The 19366-nt window shown below is 44.3% G+C and overlaps 1 pseudogene across 1 annotated transcript; it reads left to right on the forward strand.

Annotated features, from left to right (window-relative positions):
* Nucleotides 1–11735: 11735 nt before the first annotated feature.
* On the forward strand, nucleotides 11736–19214 carry LOC311582503 (alcohol dehydrogenase 1-like; annotated as a pseudogene). The gene is made up of 6 exons: nucleotides 11736–11756; nucleotides 12029–12100; nucleotides 13909–14010; nucleotides 15934–16065; nucleotides 18274–18532; nucleotides 19127–19214. The product of its transcript is annotated as an alcohol dehydrogenase 1-like (transcript).
* The last annotated feature ends 152 nt before the right edge of the window (nucleotides 19215–19366 follow it).

Genomic DNA, 19366 nt, shown 5'->3' on the forward strand with positions numbered 1-19366 from the left:
AGACAGTCAGCTGATAAACAGACAAGGTTGGTTTGGGGCACAATTAGAGAGGCTTCCGTCGCTGGCAGGGTTGGCCCCGTTACTTTGGGTGAGGCGGCGCACTGTGGCTGAGAAAGTTTGGAGAAAGGAAGAATGGCTTGTGAAGCGGGTCCTCTAAATCCCTAGGCTCGAGGTTCCTGCCCTGAACATCAAAACTAGGGTGGGTTTAAATAAGCCAGGAAATAGAGAAGAGGAGAGAGGGTAAGATAAGCAAGGCACCGAGCAAGAACGGACTTGTTTTGAGGGGAACAGAGGAGTGGCCAGCATTGAACAAACACGGGTACTGTACTGAAGATGGGGGGTGAGGGTGGAGGGTGAGGGTGGGAGGCTGGGGGTGGAGAGGGTGGGGAGTGGGGGGTGGGGGGGAGAAGAAAGCAAGTCGGCAACTCAGGATGAGCCCTCAGTGCCAGGACTCCGCCCCTCCCAAGAGGAAGGAAGTGCACTCTCAGGCACCTGCCAGCCTGCTGGGTGAGCGGCTTTCCACCCACGTGTGATGCTCACTGACTACGGACAGATGTGACATAACTGACCTACATTTTTAGAGTTCTGAGCTAATCATCAAATGGCTCCTTTGCTAATTCTAGACAAAAACGGCCCTTGTGTTAACTGAATAGGCTCCAGCTAACTAATTTTGCCGACTTGAGAGTCTGTTTTCTATGGGATAACAATTGAGATGTAATATGAATAAATTAATAATTAAAAAAAAGTGTGTTTTCTGAAGCTACTAGGTATAGATAAAGAAAAGATCATCCTGAGTGAGGTAACCCAGACCCAGAAAGACACGCATGGTATATGCCCACTCATAAGTGGATATTAGCCATATAATACAGGGTAACCACACTACAATACAGAGACTGATGCATCAACCAAGGACCTATGTATGATGTGGACCTAGACCACTCTCTCCTCAGATGTAGTAGATAGGCAGCACAGTCTCCTTGTGGGTCCCACGATGTGGGGAGTAGGGACTACTGCTGACATGGGCTCTGCCCCACCCTCCCCCGCCACATTGATCACTTCACCCTGGTGGGGTGGCCTTGCCAGGCGACAGAGGAAGAGGATACAGGTAGTACAGATGAGACTTAATAGGCTGAGGTCAGATGTTAGGGGAGGAGGGGTCCCCTTTCTGAGGACTAGAGGGGGGAGGGAGAGGTGTGAAGGAGGGAGGGTGGGATAGGGAAGTGATGAGGGAGGGGCTACAATCAGGATGAAAAGTGAACAAATAAGTTAAAAAATTAAAAATTAAAAAAAGAAAAAGAAAAACCAAGCACCTTTTTCCTGGAAGCCACACATATAGCTACACTGAACAAAAGGTGGCAGAAGGACGCAGCAAGGATTTTATTTTATTTTATTTTATTATTTTTAAAGATTTATTTAATAATTACATAAACAGTGTTCTGCATCCATGCACACCTGTACACCAGAAGAGGGCACCAGACCTCATTACAGATGGCTGTAAGCCACCATGTGGTTGCTGGGAATTGAACTCAGGGCCCCCTGAGTTCCAGACCCTCAGACATTTACACATGTGGCTGTCAGTTCACCTTGTCTCTAAGGTCACCAGCTTCATTTAGGGGCAGGGGTGTATGTGTGTGTGCATGCTTGTGTGAGTGTGCAAAAGTATACCCTGTGTCTAGGCCAGAAGACAACTTCAAGGGTCATTCTGTTCTGGGGTTAGTGTGCCTCCCACTGAGAGACTGATACAGGAAAAAGCTCCATAGTATAGCTTGCATCCATCTCCGGCTAATGCTCAAAGAGGAACCAGCCATGAACAGAAGATCTTACCAGCTTCCATACGCTGTAGGCTTATGCGTTCCATAAACACTGTCATCCTTAAGTCTCTTATGTCCTGGCGCCAAGTTACACTTTGAACCATTTAAACAGACAGGAGACTGCGGGTCTGGCTACTTGGGCAGATGGGAGATCGACACAGCAAAGGTATTGCCAGGATTGCTTCTTAAGTACAGCAGTTGTGTTCCTTTTAATTAGTTATTACCTGGGTACATCCTGCCCACCTGGCAGAATTCCTCATAAGAACACAGGGTACTTAGTGGCAGAGCAGGACTTAATGGTGGCTGTGACCCTGTGCTGACCCTGTTGAGCTGCCCCTTGGAGGTAACCTCCTTGCTGTGGGAACAGGCCTAATAGCAGGTTGGAATTCAGGGCTGTCTCTTATGTTATAGGGATGGAGCCTAATTGGAGGTCAATTTTGGTAAACAAACACTAGCTTCCTGCCAAACTACCTACCAAACTGTTCTCTCTGAGCAGGCCTGGTTAGCAGACAACCTATCTCTGGAGTAATTTGCGGGCAGGGCTCTCGTAGCTAAATTTTACTTTGTGTGACTTATTGGCTTAAGCGAAACTATTAGTAAATCACTTACAGCTTCAATTCTACCACTTCCAGTTTCGTCTACATCAGTTCTTCTGGAGCTGTCGGCCTTGTGTTTGGCCTGGAAAGTCATCAAGTAAGCTAGCTGGCTAGCCGCTGTCTCCCTCCCAGCACTTGGATACCAGGACCTGCCACCAAGCCTGGCTTTCTAACGACCTGGGTTTGCGGGACCAAGCTCAGGCCCTCGTGCTCTCACAGCAAGCACGTGGATAGTGGAGCCTTCTCTCTGGCCCCAGCTTCATTTAAGAATAGGGACTGCGGCTAAAATGTACCGAGAGTTCCCCAGGATGGTGCCATGCCCTGTGGAGCACACTTATTCGCCCGCCCTGTTAATGTCCCCTCACTGTAACAAAGCCCAGAGATAACTGATAAGGAGAGCAAAGGTTGATTTCAGCTATAGATGTAAACTGACATTTTGGCTACTTTATTGGGTTCTTTTCCTTAGCCCCCTACACCACCCCTATCCCGTCCAGTCCCCCACCATAGATAGGAGGGAAAGAAGGTTAGAGAGGAAAGGGGGCATTGAGTTCCATGGGGAAAATTTGATCTTCTTCATCAAGATATCTCCAACCAGCAACCAGAAATCTAGCAAACAGCAGCAGGGGCAGCAGGGGCAGCAGGGGCAGCAGGAAGGAGTAGCAGGAAAGAGCAGCAGGAGCAGAAGGAGCAGCAGGAGCAGCAGGAGCAGCAGGAGCAGCAGGGGCAGCAGGGGCAGCAGGGGCAGCAGGGGCAGCAGGAGCAGAAGGAGCAGAAGGAGCAGCAGGAGCAGCAGGAGCAGCAGGGGCAGCAGGGGCAGCAGGAGCAGCAGGAGCAGAAGGAGCAGCAGGAGCAGCAGGAGCAGCAGGGGCAGCAGGGGCAGCAGGAGCAGCAGGAGCAGCAGGAGCAGCAGGGGCAGCAGGGGCAGCAGGGGCAGCAGGGGCAGCAGGAAGGAGTAGCAGGAAGGAGTAGCAGGAAAGAGTAGCAGGAGTAGCAGGGGCAGCAGGAGCAGCAGGAGCAGCAGGAGCAGAAGGAGCAGCAGGAGCAGCAGGGGCAGCAGGGGCAGCAGGGGCAGCAGGGGCAGCAGGAGCAGTAGCTTCCATATTTCTCAGGGATCTGGCATTTTATACCCTCTAAAGAGTCCCCAGAATTCTAAGCATAAACCATCCTCACCTGGCAAAATCATGCCCCTACCAGAGCACAAGACAAATCATAGACAGCAGCTGTGGACAACCTGAAGCAGCCTCATATCCCATACCTGGGCTTTAAAAAAATAACACATTTACATAACATTTTTGTGTTTTTAAAGAAACCAAAATTCTCTCTACACGTGGCTCGGCATGTTTTACACCAAAACTGATAGATTCCATCGTTGGTCCTGTGGTGGGGCAACAGAGCAAGGCTCAAGCTAATCAGCACTCAGAATGAAAAGAAAAACTAAGACGGGTCCCACAACCCCCCCACAAGGGCACACGCAGCCCCAGCCGCCTGAAAGCATCTGCTAGATCCTGCCTGTTAATGTCTCTACTACTGCCTGGTGACATCAATGTGGAGACTAAGCAAGCACCTCGCCGTCCTTCACAGGCCATTCCAGATGGTGAAAGAAGATCCTGAAAAGAAGCCGCGTGGGCCAAGCTTCGGTACGTGAGGTGGAGTTGCAATGCGGCAGCTTCAAAGCCTAATTTACAGTTTATCACGAGGATCTTTAGCCAAATAACCATTCCTTGCCCACCATGAAGTAGACATGTAAGCATCATCATAAACAATAAAAGGCTTTGGAGGGTGTGATCAAAGCCCTCTTCTGTACCGATGTAAGGCTGAGAAGGCTGTCAAATGACATCTGAGGCCCGGTTGCCTGGAGCGACCTGCTTCTCTGCAGAACCCACCAAGGTTATTTTCTTCCTTTCTTTATTAAAAAAAAAAAATATTCTCTCATATATTACACCCAATCAAAGTTTCCCTCCTTCCTAGCCCCTCCCCCACATCTCCCTGCTCCCCACCCCCACTGGCTCCCCTCAGGAAAAAAAAAAAAAGTAGGCCTCCCAGGGTCATCAACCAAACAGAGCCTCACAAGTTACAATAAGACCAGGCACACTATCATCAATCACTTCAAGACTGGACGAGGCAACCCAGTAGACGGAAAAGGGCCAGATGGGGAGGCAAAAGAGTCAGAGGTGGCCCTGACTTCCACAAGAACTCCACGATAGTCAGCTATAACACAGGCAGAAGGAGACCATGTGCTTCACCCAGGCAAGGCCTCCAGCAGAGGGAGTGGGCTACCAAACCAGGCACAAAATCTTGTCCTGCCTGCAGAGCGTTCCGGGCCGAGGGCCTGGGGAGAGACGCCATCCAGCAGCTAACGGGAGCAGATGCGGGGTATTTTCAAGTTGCCTTGATTTGTGACTTTGTTCTGCTGCCGTAAACCTCACATAACTCCTTCTATGGAGGTCTCTGCAACCTGAGGTAACTTAGCTTCGTGTTACTCATATTTGGCTCCAGAATAAACTTTCATCTTCCCTTTGAGGTGGACACTATGTCAGTATGACAAGAGTCAAATTCTTTCAGGAGGGACAGTTCCTTGAAGTGGTTCTTTTATTCAGCCCCCGTCTTACAGGTAAAACTAAACTGAAGAGAAGAGAAAAGCAGTTTTTTTTTTTAAAAAAACCTGTTAATTACAAACCCAGTTAGAATAAATAAATAAATAAATAAATAAATAAATAAATAAATAAAATAAAATAAAATAAAATAAAACAAACCCAGTTAGTTTGTCTGCTCCCGTGGCTGTCCCTTACCCATGGTGCCTGACTGCTTTTTGGCAGGGCCGGGGCCACTTCTTTCTTATCACTGTCACCTCTGGACCCACATTTGTGCCAGGCACAGGAGATGTTTTGTCCATCTTTGGCAATGCAGGCAGCAAGATGGCAGGGTGCGAGCACTTTTGCTGCCACCGACTGGCTGTCAGCTTCCCTGCTGTGGAGGGGAGGAAAATGCCACCACAAAGCCCCGTGCCTGAGGTTGATCCGCCTAGCTGCCTTTGGCATGCATGGTGTGGACTCAAAGTTGGCATTTAATGCAAACAAAAGAGAACAGCTCTGAACTGAGTGGCCTGAAGGATGACCATGAGGTCAGGGAAGAAGGAAATGAGGATCTTTATTGGGAAATATTTAACCTAATGTGCCCATATGTGACCTGAAGCTGGCTGCTGCAAACAGTGCCAACGTTCCAACTACTAAGCAGGCTTTTCTAGGAGACGTGGCACCGACTGGCACATGCTGTTGTCGTTCAAGGGCTTCATAGTGCAGACTGCAGACTGGGTTATCTTTTCTGCTGTGCAGCCTCCAGGACTGTGGAGAGGGCAGAAATCACAGGCAGACTCCAGTGGAACCAGCTTATCTACAGTGAGAGTAGACTGTATAAAGAAACAGAGTTACAGAATGGTTCGCTGTGTGTTAGATTAGGAATGATAAACAAGTGCTGACTTGTGGAAGAAATGGTTCAAAATATGCACCGTGTAAATCTGTGAAAATAACTTTACTGAGATTTTATTCCAAAGCAAATATTTTTGGAGTAATGTGTTTTGTTTTAGGAGTATCTAATCATGAAGTTTATCTTTATATGAAGAAGGTAAAAATCTGTAAGGACTATTCTTTGAGGTCTTGAAAGTACAAATTGAGCTGAACAGTGGTGGCGCATGCCTGTAATGCCAGCACTTGGGAGGCAAAGGCAGGCGATCTCTGTGAGTTCAAGCCCAGCCTGGTCTACAGAGAGAGTCCAGGACAGCCAAGGATACACAGAGAAACCCTGTGTAGCCAAACTAAAACAAACTGGAAAAAAGAAAAGAAAGGAAGAAATTGCTAATCGACAAATGGTTTTATGTGAGTATTTAAAATTCAGCGACATTGAATAGATTCTCTGAAGTATCACAAAGTCCATCAGGCCAAATATTAGAAATGTCATAAAGACACAAGGTAAATACTGTAAGCTATGTGTGAAAATTCTTTTTTACACATTTTACAACACCATGCAGGAATTTCCCCAGAGCTTTCATGTATAGCAGAGTCCTTGTCCTGAAAGGGCACTTGTAATCCTTATACCCAACGGTTACTAGTGAAAGTTTTGCACTTAAAGCACATATTGTACTTTGACTGTATTTACTTATGAGCAAAATACTTGTGTACATATGCTCAATGCACAAACATGGCTTTTGCTGCACTCCGAAGGCCTCCCAGCATCTACTAGCTAGTTTACTTGTTTTGCACAACAAGGGAAGGGCAACTCAAGGGCCCCAGAAAAGATCCTGAGGCACAGCAGGGTGGGTAGGAGCAGGTAAACTGAGAGTTGCCCTCAGCTGTCCTTTCCAACTCTCCTTATGTAAACACTAATAGGGAATTCAGAAGAATTAAATGCCTCAAATCTAGACTAAGAAGCCATCACCTGGGAACTCAGAAGGAAAGGGAGAAAGGCAAGAGACGGTGTGGTGGAGAGACCAGATGCTGAAGCCAGGGCTCAGGCAGCCCTGTCTACCAGCTACAGCACGCATCACAAAATTACCTGTAAGCCACACCCCATGGAGTTGGCACATGGACCAACTTATCCTACTGACTGAAGCATAGAGAGCTGGCACATAGGAAAGACAGGTGAGCGTGGGCTGTTAGCACTGTAGCCATTTTGTAGCTTCCAGGAGGCATTTAAGGACACCTTTGGATAAAAGAAGGAGTACAAACTTGGAAGATATAGCCCAGCTTCATCACTATGGGAACACTTCCTTACCCTGGATCTCTCTGTCTTTGTACCTGTAAAGCCTACGATTGTTTTTATTACTTTCTTTTTTTTCCAGTATAATTTTCAAATTCTTTTTTTTCCTTCTTTTTTTTAAAATTAATTTATTCATATTACATCTCAGTTGTTAGCCCATCCCATGTATCCTCCCATTCCTCCCTTCCTCCCACTTCCCCCCTATTCCCCTCCCCTCCCCTAAGTCTGTGTCTGAGGGGGACCTCCTCCCCCTGTATATGTTCATAGGGTATCAAGTCTCTCCTTGGTGACCTATTATCTTTCTTCTGAGTGCCACCAGGCATCTCCATCCAAGGGACATGTTCAAATATGGGGCACCAGAGTTTGTGTGAAAGTTAGATCTCCTTCTCCAGGATTAACTCTTAGGGGTTGCATTATGAATAAATTGGCAAAATAAATTCAATTCCTTCAGATACTTTTTGGCATATTGAGTATACGTCTGGCAGCAGTTTCGTGACTATGAACTGCAGAGTGACATGAGTGAACATGCCACTCAAGTTCAAAGTATCCGAGACAAATTAACTGATAAAAAAAAAACAATATTAAAGTTTCCACAGGAGAGATTCAAACCTGGTACAGACTCAGGCAGAGAGAGGCACCACTGGGGCAGGGAAAATGAGCAGAGGAATTATAAAATGTAGGGACTGAGCACGGATTGCAAGCACTGCAGGCAGAAATGCAATGGTTGGAGTTCAGCCTGTCCTCCAGGTAGAACCTACTTCAATACCCAACGTTTTGTGGAAATGGCAGCTAGAGTAGAAACATAAGCCAACTACAACACACACAGGAGACCTCAGGTCAGCGGGTCGATTTCCGTGATTGAATCACGGTGACTTTTGGAGGAGAAGGAGACACAAGGATGTCTAATACATCGCTGCCCCCTCGCTAATGTGCAGCAGGTGGGGGGGAAAGAGTCTGTGACATGCTACGTAGGCTGTTCCAACCCAGATCAAGGCAAAAAACTCTATTTTTACTCTAAGCAAGCTTGTCACATGGATTTTATTATCATAGTGGAAAGTTGGCTAGAACAAGGAGAAATTTAGAGTATGTAAACACATCTTGTATGTTTTATCAACAGGTAGGGACACTAAAGCTATAGTGACACAGAACTATGGTTAGGCAACAGCTTCTAGGATTGCATTAGAAAACTCTAGGACACACATCTTTAAATAAAAATTACAATAGCTTAAAATTCAACTTAATCTGAGCATCTTATTTATGTGCCTTTTAGTACTTCTTTTTGCACAAAATACTTATTGTTGCTATAAGCCAGTGATTATTTTGCTTCGTATCAATTAAACATTGTATTATTTTCCAAGAATTATACAAAAGTTGCCTCTACAAACACATCTCCTCACTTGCCCCCCCCCCATCTACATGTTGGCACATTATCTTCTTTAAAAGATTCAGAGTGATCTGGAATGGCCCGGTCTAGAGGCACACTGTGATCTGGAATGATGTCATCTAATTGCATCTGCAAAGGAAAGGTTGTATTTTGAAGCAAAGTTTAGGCTTCATTTTTCTTTCATGAGTGAGAATTGACAGTGGAATCATTTTCCCTAGAGCTTTTCCTACCCACTCTCACTTCTCAGGGGTAACTGCCACAATGGTTGTCAAATTCTTACCCAACCCCACAGATTTTTCTAAACCTAATTGGAGTAAGAACACCTTGCCATGTGCGGTGGTGCACTTCTATAATCCCAGCAGAGGCAGAGGCAGAGGCAGGTAGATCTCTGTGTGTTTGAGGCCAGCCTGGTCTACAATGCGAGTGCAGGGCAGAGAGAAGAGACCCTTCCTTGCATTTTGTGGGCTTAAGAGGAGCGAGGTAAGAACTCTCTGGTTGAAGTTGTTAAACTTAAGAACCAAGCGTTTTCTTCATGGCCATATTTCCTACCACAGAGCAAAAGCAAATCAGTACTGAGAAAAAAAATGCAATGAATGTTCTGAGAGACATGACAATGGTGATAATGACGATGATGCACATTTACATAGAGGCCTACTATGTACAAGGCAGGATTCTGATTATCTGTGTGTGATAACTGGCTTAGTGCTTGTAAGGAAAGCTATGGGGTGAGTGCTAAGATACCATCATCCCTTTATTGAGAGGAGACATGATTCATCAAGAGGTTGCAGTCCTTAAGTCTCCGTAAGTAGGAGATGACGGTAAGATGTGGACACAGGTCTGCTGGCGCTGGCGTTGCCCTCTTGTCTGCCCTCTCTATCTTCCTGCCCCGTGTCAGAGAGGGCAAGCCCTGTGGAAGTTGAGCGGGTTTCAGGTTCAACTCCCAGCTGCCCTTGTGACTTTTTCTTTCACGTTCACTCCTTCCAAGATTTCTGTTAGACAAACATTTTGCCTTTTCCATACGCTGATGGCTGCCAAATTTGTATAACCTGGGGACAACTTGCCTAATACAGAAGCTGAGTCCCAGAAATGGCATGGCTCGTTGGCATCCATCAAATACGGAGCTCACTGAGTGGGCAGGGTGGGACCTGTCAGGAGTTCACTGTGAACACCACCACACCTTAGGATTCTGAATCCCATGCCCAGTCAAGCTCTAAATTTCTTGGTATAAAAAAAAAAGAAGAAGAAAAGAATAAAAAAATTCCACTTGGGGCTGGAGAGACAGCTCAGTGGTTAAGAGCACTCGTTGCTTTTCCAGAGGAATAAGTTTCTATTCCAGCACTCACAGGGTAGCTCATAGCCATCTGTAACAACAGTTCTCAGGGATCTGGTACCTTCTCCTGGCCTCCAAGTGTACTAGGCGTGCACTGGTGCACAGACATGCCTAACACCTATACATATAAAGTTTATTTATTTTTTAAGGTTCCAGGTTCTGTGAGAAAACCCAATGAGGCCTCTATATGGTGAAAAGTTCACATCTGGGCATCGCCTTAAGGCACGGCCTTTCTTCCTAGGCTGCTGTCTGTCACATGAAATTTTGCTGAACATGGGTAACATGTAGATTCAAAGAGTAGGAACGTGGATGCAGAACGTATGAGAATCGGGACACTATAGCATGATGCCATTTAATGTATAGATGCCAACCCCTCATCCCTAAAACTCCCTTCTTGGACCATCTCTGGGTACATAAAGGTGATGCTTCCCTGTTTAAAGCGCACTCCTCAGGATGGCTACCTAAGAGCCTTCCTTTTTTTTTTTAAGGTTTTTTATTCATTATTACGTATACAGTGCTCTGCTTGCATGTACAGCTGCAGGCCAGAAGAGGGCATCAGATCACATTATAGATGGTTGTAGCCACCTGTGGTTGCTGGGAATTGAACTCGGGACCTCTGGAAGAATAGGCAGTGCTCTTAACCTCTGAGCCATCTCTCCAGCTCCCTAAGAGCATTCTTCCAGTCAGATTTTATGTAGGTAAATTAGGTCTCTCTACCCTAATCCCAATTCTGGTCCAGGAGGGAAAAGCAGGTCCCCCAAATGCCCTGAGAGTCTTTCTGAATTGTTAGAAAACACAAAGCCATGCAAGTGAAACATAACTATCTGACTGGAATGCAAAGATTCATCTGTTGCCAGGCCAGGCCGTCTCTGCACCCAGAGCCCAGTGACTGCAGTCCTCTGTCCCCAGTCACTGTCTCACACCTGCTCCCGGCAAACGCCCTCACAGTACAGCCGCTATGCACCCTGGGATGACAGACCCTGGATGGTAGAAGAGAAATGACTACAGGAGTCTCATCACAGAAAGTCCCGACATATGCTCGATGGGACTACCAGATGTGACTTAGAGGCAGACACAGTGGGCAGCCAGAGTTTACAGCGGGGTGGGGTGGGGGGTGGGGGGTGGACGGGAGGGGGGAGGACTGAGTAATCGCTCTTCATTCAGCAGAAGGAGAAACCAGATTCATGAATTCGAGCATCTTCCTCCTTCCCGTTGTCAGCGTGACCTCTTCGTTTTGATTAACCGTGATTGGCTCAGCTCTGTTTTGAACACACACCCAATCCTTGCTCTTACACAGGTTCTACCCCCGCGGCCGCATTCTTACCTGTGTGAGACTCTTTCATAACGCCTTACTTCATCTTTACCGTGTCTCGTTTTCACAACGTGTTTCTCAGGCGTTTGGGTTATAATTGATGTGACAGCTTGGACGTTTCCATTCCTCTGTTACTGGCAACCTGGGCTGAACCCTGTCTTTAGTGCTCATTTGGCAATGTCACCTATGTAATTGCTCCTCCAGAAGCTCAGTTGGCTAATTAGCAACACTGCCTGGCCTGTGCTTCTCTGTTTTTCCACAGTACCTCTTGGCCTTTCACCTCCCTCCTCTTCAAGCTGATTCCCTCCCAGTCAGCGAGTTGGTTGTCAATCTCTTCCCTCATTACCCTTTCCTGCCCTTTTGAGTTCCTTTCATTCCTTCATTTACGCATCCTTTCAACCAGCCGCCCCCTCCTGTAGCCTCCACCTTGACAGTGTGATTACTTTTTATGGCTTTCAGTTCCAGAAACCCTATAAATACTTTGGTCAGGGTTCCATGCTTCCAAATCAAAGTTTGTCCTTTGAACCAAAGGACAGAAACGAAAGCAGGAATGGAGGACAGCTTGGGAAAGGTAAGTGTGTGTCTTTGTGGTGGCCCTATGTGTCTCCTTCACTGCCATCAGTTTAGATTCCACGTCTCCCCGATCCGACTATTAACAAATTTTAATGACAATAATACTCGAAGTTTCCCAAGATGCGGAAAGTCTCCCACGACTGCCTAGAGAATGGGTTTCTGACACGTTTACGAGGGATAAATTGCTAACACTGTAGCAGAAGCTTTAAAGTCCACCTGTTCCCTCATCCGGAAGCTTACAAAGCTGACATGCTATCTTTTGTGCTATAGAGACACCTTGATCTGAAAACTGGCCCCAGTGAAAGGGCCCCACATGTTCTCGGGGACATTGACAGCATCACGGTAAAGAGGGGACCAATGGAAGCAATGTCTGGGGAAGATTAGGAAATTGCAGTACAATGTATCAGTCATTGAGTCTTAAGTGGTCAGTAAAAATCACCTGAAAATTACACATCATGCTCCACGGAACATCAAACTGTGACCCAGGCTGCTCCATGTGGTCAGACGAACACACAGTGCATGCATAGAGTCTTGACTGAAGAACTTGCCCTATGCTGTTAGCAGTGGTCAGAGCTGGATGACAGCATTCCCATGCTTGCTTTTCTTACATTGCTCTGTGTGTAACTTAGTGTCTTGCATTATCTTGCTTTTGAAGTAAGGAATTTTTTCTCCTAAAAGTTATCCTTTACAAAAGTTTTGAGTGAAAGCAAATTACCTTACTTATGTTGTCCTCAGACAGAAGTGGTATTTTCTATGCCTGCTGTTTGAAAATTCTTGTGACATGTGTCTTTTTTTAATATATGATAAAATCCTATATTATCTCTTTCATTGAAGCCCAAAGTCCTTGAAGTCATACCTACAAATGGAACACATTTCAAATTATCCAAGCTTGCGTCACAGGGTACTAAATCTAAAGGTAAAGCCAGTCCATTCTTTGAGGAAGAAGCTGTTACCATAATACACAGAAAAATACTCAGAAAAGCCTGGAAAGATAAGAATTTGGTTTTTTAGTTTCTTATTTCTTACAGTGCTAATGTAAGTAGAAAAGGTAGAAGTGAGCAGTGACCATGCCACCCTGGGACAAGGCACTTAGAGCCAAGCCTTATATTATACAATGAAATAATCCTCAATTAAATGGGTTAAGTGCTCAAAAGTCAAAATGAAAAGGGTTTCAAAGAAAGGAAAAGAAACACTTGTTACTACATAGAGAAATTTCCGACCCTAGATGTGGGATAAATTACAAAGGAAGAGACTTTTATAAACAAACATATCAAAACATGCATTATTCCATAAAAATTAACATATTTTAAAAAGCAGAGGAAAAACTTGTAAGACGAGCTGACAGAGAGCAAGTTACTCCTTTGATGTTCAAAACAAAAGAACCAAGATGCCAATAGGTCTGCAAACACATGGCTAAGATGTCTACAACTCCTATAACCACTGAGCAAATACTAATGAAGATGGTGGGGTTTTTCTGTTTGTGCAATATTTTGTTTAATGATATAATCAATGCTAAGTAATATGAAATAAATGATAGCATAGACTATTTATATTCAGGGAGTGAGTCAAGTGATTTTATCTTTCTATAAAGAGATTTGGAAGTCAACCTAAGGAAGCAAACCAACCCAGAGGAAAAAAAATCATGAACAAATGTGTTTATCACAGCACCCCCCCTTGTAAGAGAAAAACAGTAGAAACACTCCCACATCTGAGCAATTATTAAGAAAATTAGAATATGCCCAAATAAAACAGTCATTTCAAACTATGACTATGAATTTCTTCAAAGTCAAGAGAAATTCTTGTAAACATGTCAGTGGTAATGGTTCAATAAATAGTGACTGTTTTAGAAGAAGACAAGGAAGAAAGAGAAAGAGGAGGAGGAAAAGAAGGTGGCAGTGGCAAAAATCTTATAAGGAACGATTTATCCATCTTTAAATTATTAAAAATTTGTAAATGAAAGTATTTTTGAAAGATTGGAGGGAAATTTGTCAAATTAGCAGCAGCTTACACTTAAAGTGCAGGTGATTTATTTATATTTATTTATTTTTGGCTTTTTCCCTGTGATTTTCATATTTTTACAAATAATAGCAAAAGTGACCCAAAAAGAATGAGATGTATTGGTAAATGCCACTTTCTTTTGTGTCTATTAGACAATCACATGTCGGGCAGCCATTGCCCGGGCAGCAAATTTTCCTCCTTCAATTGAGGAAGTGCAAGTTGAGCCACCAAAGCCTGGAGAAGTTCCTATTAGGGTTAGTTTAAGTCGGCCAGCCTTCACTTTGGAAGACAAAAGAAAAAGATGCTACACTTTAAAAAATGGATGTCGGTGCTGGAGAGATGGCTCAGCAGGTAGGAGCACCTGCTGCTCCTCCAGAGGACCCAGGTTCTGTTCCCAGCACCCAGAAATAGCTCACAGCCACTTGTAACTCCAGCTGCAAGTGGTCGAATGAAGTCTTCTGGCTTCCACAGACACCATAGCACACGGTGCACAGACAACAGTGCAGACAAAACACATATAGACATAAAGTAAAAAACAAATCTTTTTTAAAAATACATGTAAGCCTAGACGTGTGAAAATGAAATAAACACGTGTTTGCATTTTCCTCTCTCTACTTTCCTTAGCAAAAGGAAAGGATTTTCAACTGAATACATAATTTTAGTGACTATTTAGAGGTGGCTGCTTGCTTGGGACAGAACCTCACATTATATATATTATATATAGCTCAGGTTGTCCTCAAACTCACAACCCATGCCCTGGTTCACAAGTGCTGAGAAAATAAGCATATGCCACCATGGCAGAGGATATAGTCTCTTTTTTTAAAAAAATAGATCTACTTACTAGTTTATTGTTTACTTGTTTATTAGCCTTGAAATTATGTACATGTGTGCATGTCTATGTGCAGGCAAGTACACATATTCATACTAACTAAGTATTGGCAAACATGTTACCTATGACCATTGTGTTTATTTCATTGTAATTTTATGTGGTCCAAAAGGCTTTAAGTGTCATAGTTTTGTTTCTTTTTTTCATTTCTGAGAGACTGGAGCATGCATGTGTCCCCACATCCTATGAGGTAAGAGGTTAGGGCAGTGCACATGCAGTGACTAAGAGACAAATTACTGCTGCTCCATTGATTTATGCTCATGCCTTGACACACTGTATTAGCCTCTGAAAACCCATCTGGAAAGTAGCACTGAATCAAACTCCATCTTCCAGGAATGAACAGCAAGGACTCTAAGATGGATGATTTCCAAAACGTAACACATACTGCACGGAGCTTAAACAACATCTAGAAAAGCACAGACCCATCCAAAGTCCCTTGCCACTTTCCAATCAAACGCTCAACCAGTCACCTCAAGTTTCACGAAACCATTAAGTATTAAAGATTGGGGACATACTGACTAGACTTTAACAGCCTGTGGTGTTAGTTTTCTGACACCATAACTAGATGCCTAAGACAATGATCTTAGAATGAGAAAGGTTCATTCTGGGGTATGATTTGAAGGTGTTCAGCAGGACCTGTTAGTCCTCACTGTGATGAGAGGCAGAGTTCTCTCAGCAGAAGTGCTCAGCCAGCAAACCCACTCATGTCACAGACACAGAGCAAAGGGACAAGTCTCTTCAGAGGCATTCTCCCAACGATCCAGCAGTCCCTAGGCCTCTGTGCATAAGAGCCCTAGCATCTCAGAACACCTGGGCCAGACCTCTGTGTAGCCTTGGGTGTCCTGGCCTCTCTTTGTAGACCAGGCTGGCCTCGAACTCACAGAGACCCGCCTGCCTCTGCCTCTCAGAGCGCAGGGATTACAGCCCGCGCCACTGTGCCAGCTGATGGGAAGTTTCATAGCACATGATTTGTTTCAACGTGATGGACATGACAGAGAACGTGGAAGGATCGTGCTCTCTTCACTGAGAGCTGCCAAGTCACAGCACAGACAGCCTGTTACTGCTGTCACAGAGAGAGCTACAGGGGGGCATGGCAGGGTCTCTTCAGGCAGCGGGATCTGGCCTTTTAAAGGGGATCTCTCTTTTAGGGGCAGGTTTTTGTTGTAACATTTGAGTGCTGTTTTAGAGAGCACTCATACCAAACGAAACAAAACTGAATACTGGGTCTCAAAAGACGGAGAAAAAAAAAATCATAAACCAGTTGTCCTTTGGTCACTTCATTTCTAAGCAGATGATAGCTTCAGGGATCTGTGGTTCTGATGACCATGTGCTGAAAGGAGAACTCTCAGTGAACTTTCCTTTAATTCCGGGTCATGAAGGAGCAGGAATTGTGGAGAGTGTTGGTGATGGAGTTAACTACCGTGTAACCAGGTAGACTATGGGAAACAAAATGCTTTCAGAAGAGCCTATCAGGCACTGCTGATGCATAGAGGAGGGGCTCTGCCTGCACTGTTAGCGTGTTCTGCAGAAAAACAAGTTGGGTTTGCCTCCGGAGTCTCCTGGTCAATGAGGTATCATGTTATCAAATGAATCCAAGAATCCAAAGAGTCACACCTCTGTGACTGCTTTTCGGGCAAACAGAGGGTATGGAGAACAGTTCCCGAGTCTCTGCCCACAGCCAGATAAAGGTTGATATAAGAGCAAAAAAGCTCTAAGCTGGTTGAAAGGTCCTTAATCTTAAGAACTACTTCTATTTAATGTCTCTGGTTTTATGTTGAGGTCTTTAATCCACTTGGACTTGAGTTTTGTACCTGGTGACAAAAATGGGTCTAATTGCATTTTCCTACATGAAGACATCCAGTTAGACCAGCACCATTTGTTGAAGATGCTATCATTTTTCCATTGAATATATTTGGCTTCTTTGTCAAAAATCAATGACCAAATGTGTGTGGATTCATATCTGGGTCTTCAATTTGATTCCATTGATTCACCAGCCTATTGCTGTGCCAGTACCATGCTGTTTTAATTACTGTATAGTACAGCTCTATAGTACAGCTTGAGACCGGGTATGGAGATTCCTCCGGAGGATCTTTTATTGTATAGGATTGTTTTTGCTATTCTGGGCTTTTTGCTTCTCCATATGAAGTTGAGAATTGATCTTTCAATATCTTCAAAATATTTTGTACATATTTTGATAGGGATTGCATTGAATCTGTAAATTGCTTTTGGTAAGATGGCCATTTTTACTATGTTAATTCTCCCGATCCACAAACAAAGTAAATCCCTCCATCTTCTGATGTCATCTTCAATCTCTCTTCTTCAGAGATTTAAAGTTTTTTTCAAATAAGCCCTTCACTTGCTTGGTTAGAGTTACTCCTAGATATTTTATATTGCTTGTGGCTATCATGAAGGGTGTAGTTTTCCTAATTTCTTCCTCTGCATGTTTGTCATTTGTATATAGGAAAGCACAGACATAGGGGAGGGGAGTAGGGGGGAAGCGGGAGGGAGGGAGGAATGGGAGGATACAAGGGATGGACTAACAATTTAGATGTAATGTGAATAAATTAATAAAATATTTTTTAAAAAGAACTACTTCTTTGTCTTGATCCCCCAGAATGTTTTAGAATAGTGTCCACTCCAAAGTTGGGGTGTCTGACAAATGACTGTTTTAACCAACCAGAATGTACTGCTTGAAAGTACGTGACAGGACAACGGTTGCATCTCAGTGAGCCTTCCTCGGTTGCATCCTGAAGGATCTTCACATTATTATCCTTAGAATGCCTCAGAGGACTGCAGTGAGTGAGCAATTACTCATAGATTATGGTGATTTAGAAGACCCATAGCTTGGGGCCAGAGGCAGACAGAGAACGAATGTAAAAAAAAAAAAAAAAGTGCCCGAAATCGCAGTGGTAAAAATTGATGCTGCAGCTCCTACAGATAAAGTTAACTCAGCCAAGGTGAGCCAGTTATTTGTTATTAGTTCACAAAATGGGCCCAAAACATCATTGCTGCCAACGGTGTCCTAAGAGGACGGCTTGGCCCTAACCAAGGTCGGATTCTTACCAGCTAAACAGAAAAAGTCTTATCCGGTAAACAGAAACCTAAACTTGGCATTCATCAGCAACTTCATGATGCGGGTTTCTGTTCATCAGCAAAGCAACTACTTCCCTTCCCCACCCTCAATAGTAAAGCGTGTCTAGTTCCTGATTAACCCAAACAGCCTGTATCATTTCAAAGTCCCCAAACTTCTGGTCCCCACCCACCTCCCCTGGCTACCTGCCCTCCAAAAAACAGACGAGGCTTTCCCCACCAAACTATAGTCCTTTGCTCTCTGAGGCAGTCCCATCAGTGTATGTCCACCAATAGATTTCTTCCTACCCATGGAGTGGTCTAGTGCAGTGTTTTGACTGCACCTCAATTACATTTGTGTTATTTGTAATATAGTGTGTGTGTGTGTGTGTGTGTGTGTGTGTGTGTGTGTGTTTGCCTGGAGGAATCAAAACTAGGCTGATGCTGTCCAATGATCAAAGTAGTATACCTACGTTTCAAAAACCTTCTTTACTTGCTGTTATTTTCTTAACTGCTTGTGCCCAGATTTGAAAACTAATACAAGCACACTTTATGACTATAGGTCACCCCTGGCTCCACCTTTGTGGTTTTTGGACTCGGAGGGGTCAGCTCTGCCATTGTCATGGGATACAAAGCCTCTGGTGCTTCTAGAATCATCGGGGTTGACATCAATGAGCAGAAGTTTCCTAGGGCAAGAGCCCTGGGTCACTGACTGCCTCAACCCTACCAAGCGCAAGAAGCTTGTCCATGAGGTGGTGATGGAAATGGCGGGTGTTGGAGCCGACTTTGCGTTTGAGGCCATTGGACTGGTTGATACTATGGTGTGTTTACTAGGCACAGTGGGGTGTGCGCATAATTATATGTATTTGCATAATTATAATTTTAGGCCTGTGTGCTCTAAATGAAAAAAAGGCATAAAAATTCACTCCACAGCCTTATTTTATTATGCAAAACAATATGTGTGAAGAGATATAAAGATATTGTATATAAAATTTAAGCATGCAAGGAGCCATGAGATCAAGGATTCAGATTTCTGAATTCTAGTTATTAATACCTAAAAAAGAACATTATTGAACTCATATAAATTTACCTGTGTTCTCTAAATAAACTTACTGTTTGTCAAGTTCTATGGCTACAGGAATTAATGAGCTAGATGCCATCCTTCCAGGTCACACAGTTAGAGAAGAGAGTACATACACTCTTTACACTGAAATATGTGGCTAATTCCCTGGCCAAAGGCGGAAGGATGTTAGTGTGGGATGTAGGTGACAGAAAAGAGAGAAAGAAAGCAGAGTTAAGAAGACAAGTAGATAAGAAACAATGTGCCTATGGACCATTGAAGAATTCATTTTTAAATGAAACTTCCCCAAATTACATCTAGATTGACTACATTCTGTCCTCTTTTGTTTTAGTAGAAATGAACTCAATATTCAGAACAGCCCTGCAAGGAAACTGAGAGAACAGTGCCTTGGCTGACTTGGGCTGTCAAAGAAACCGATTTCATCTGATGACTTCTCCAGAACTAAAAGTATAGTGTGGAGAGATATGCGCCAATCTGCCTCTGTCATCTCCGCCAATTTTCTACCTAACAACACACTACCGGGCCAGGAAAACATCACGTCACTCCCTAGAGGCTCGCACTGGGTGGATCCCGA

This window comes from Acomys minous (genome assembly GCF_964271855.1).
Source record: "Acomys minous genome assembly, chromosome: 14".
Lineage (NCBI taxonomy): Eukaryota > Metazoa > Chordata > Mammalia > Rodentia > Muridae > Acomys > Acomys minous.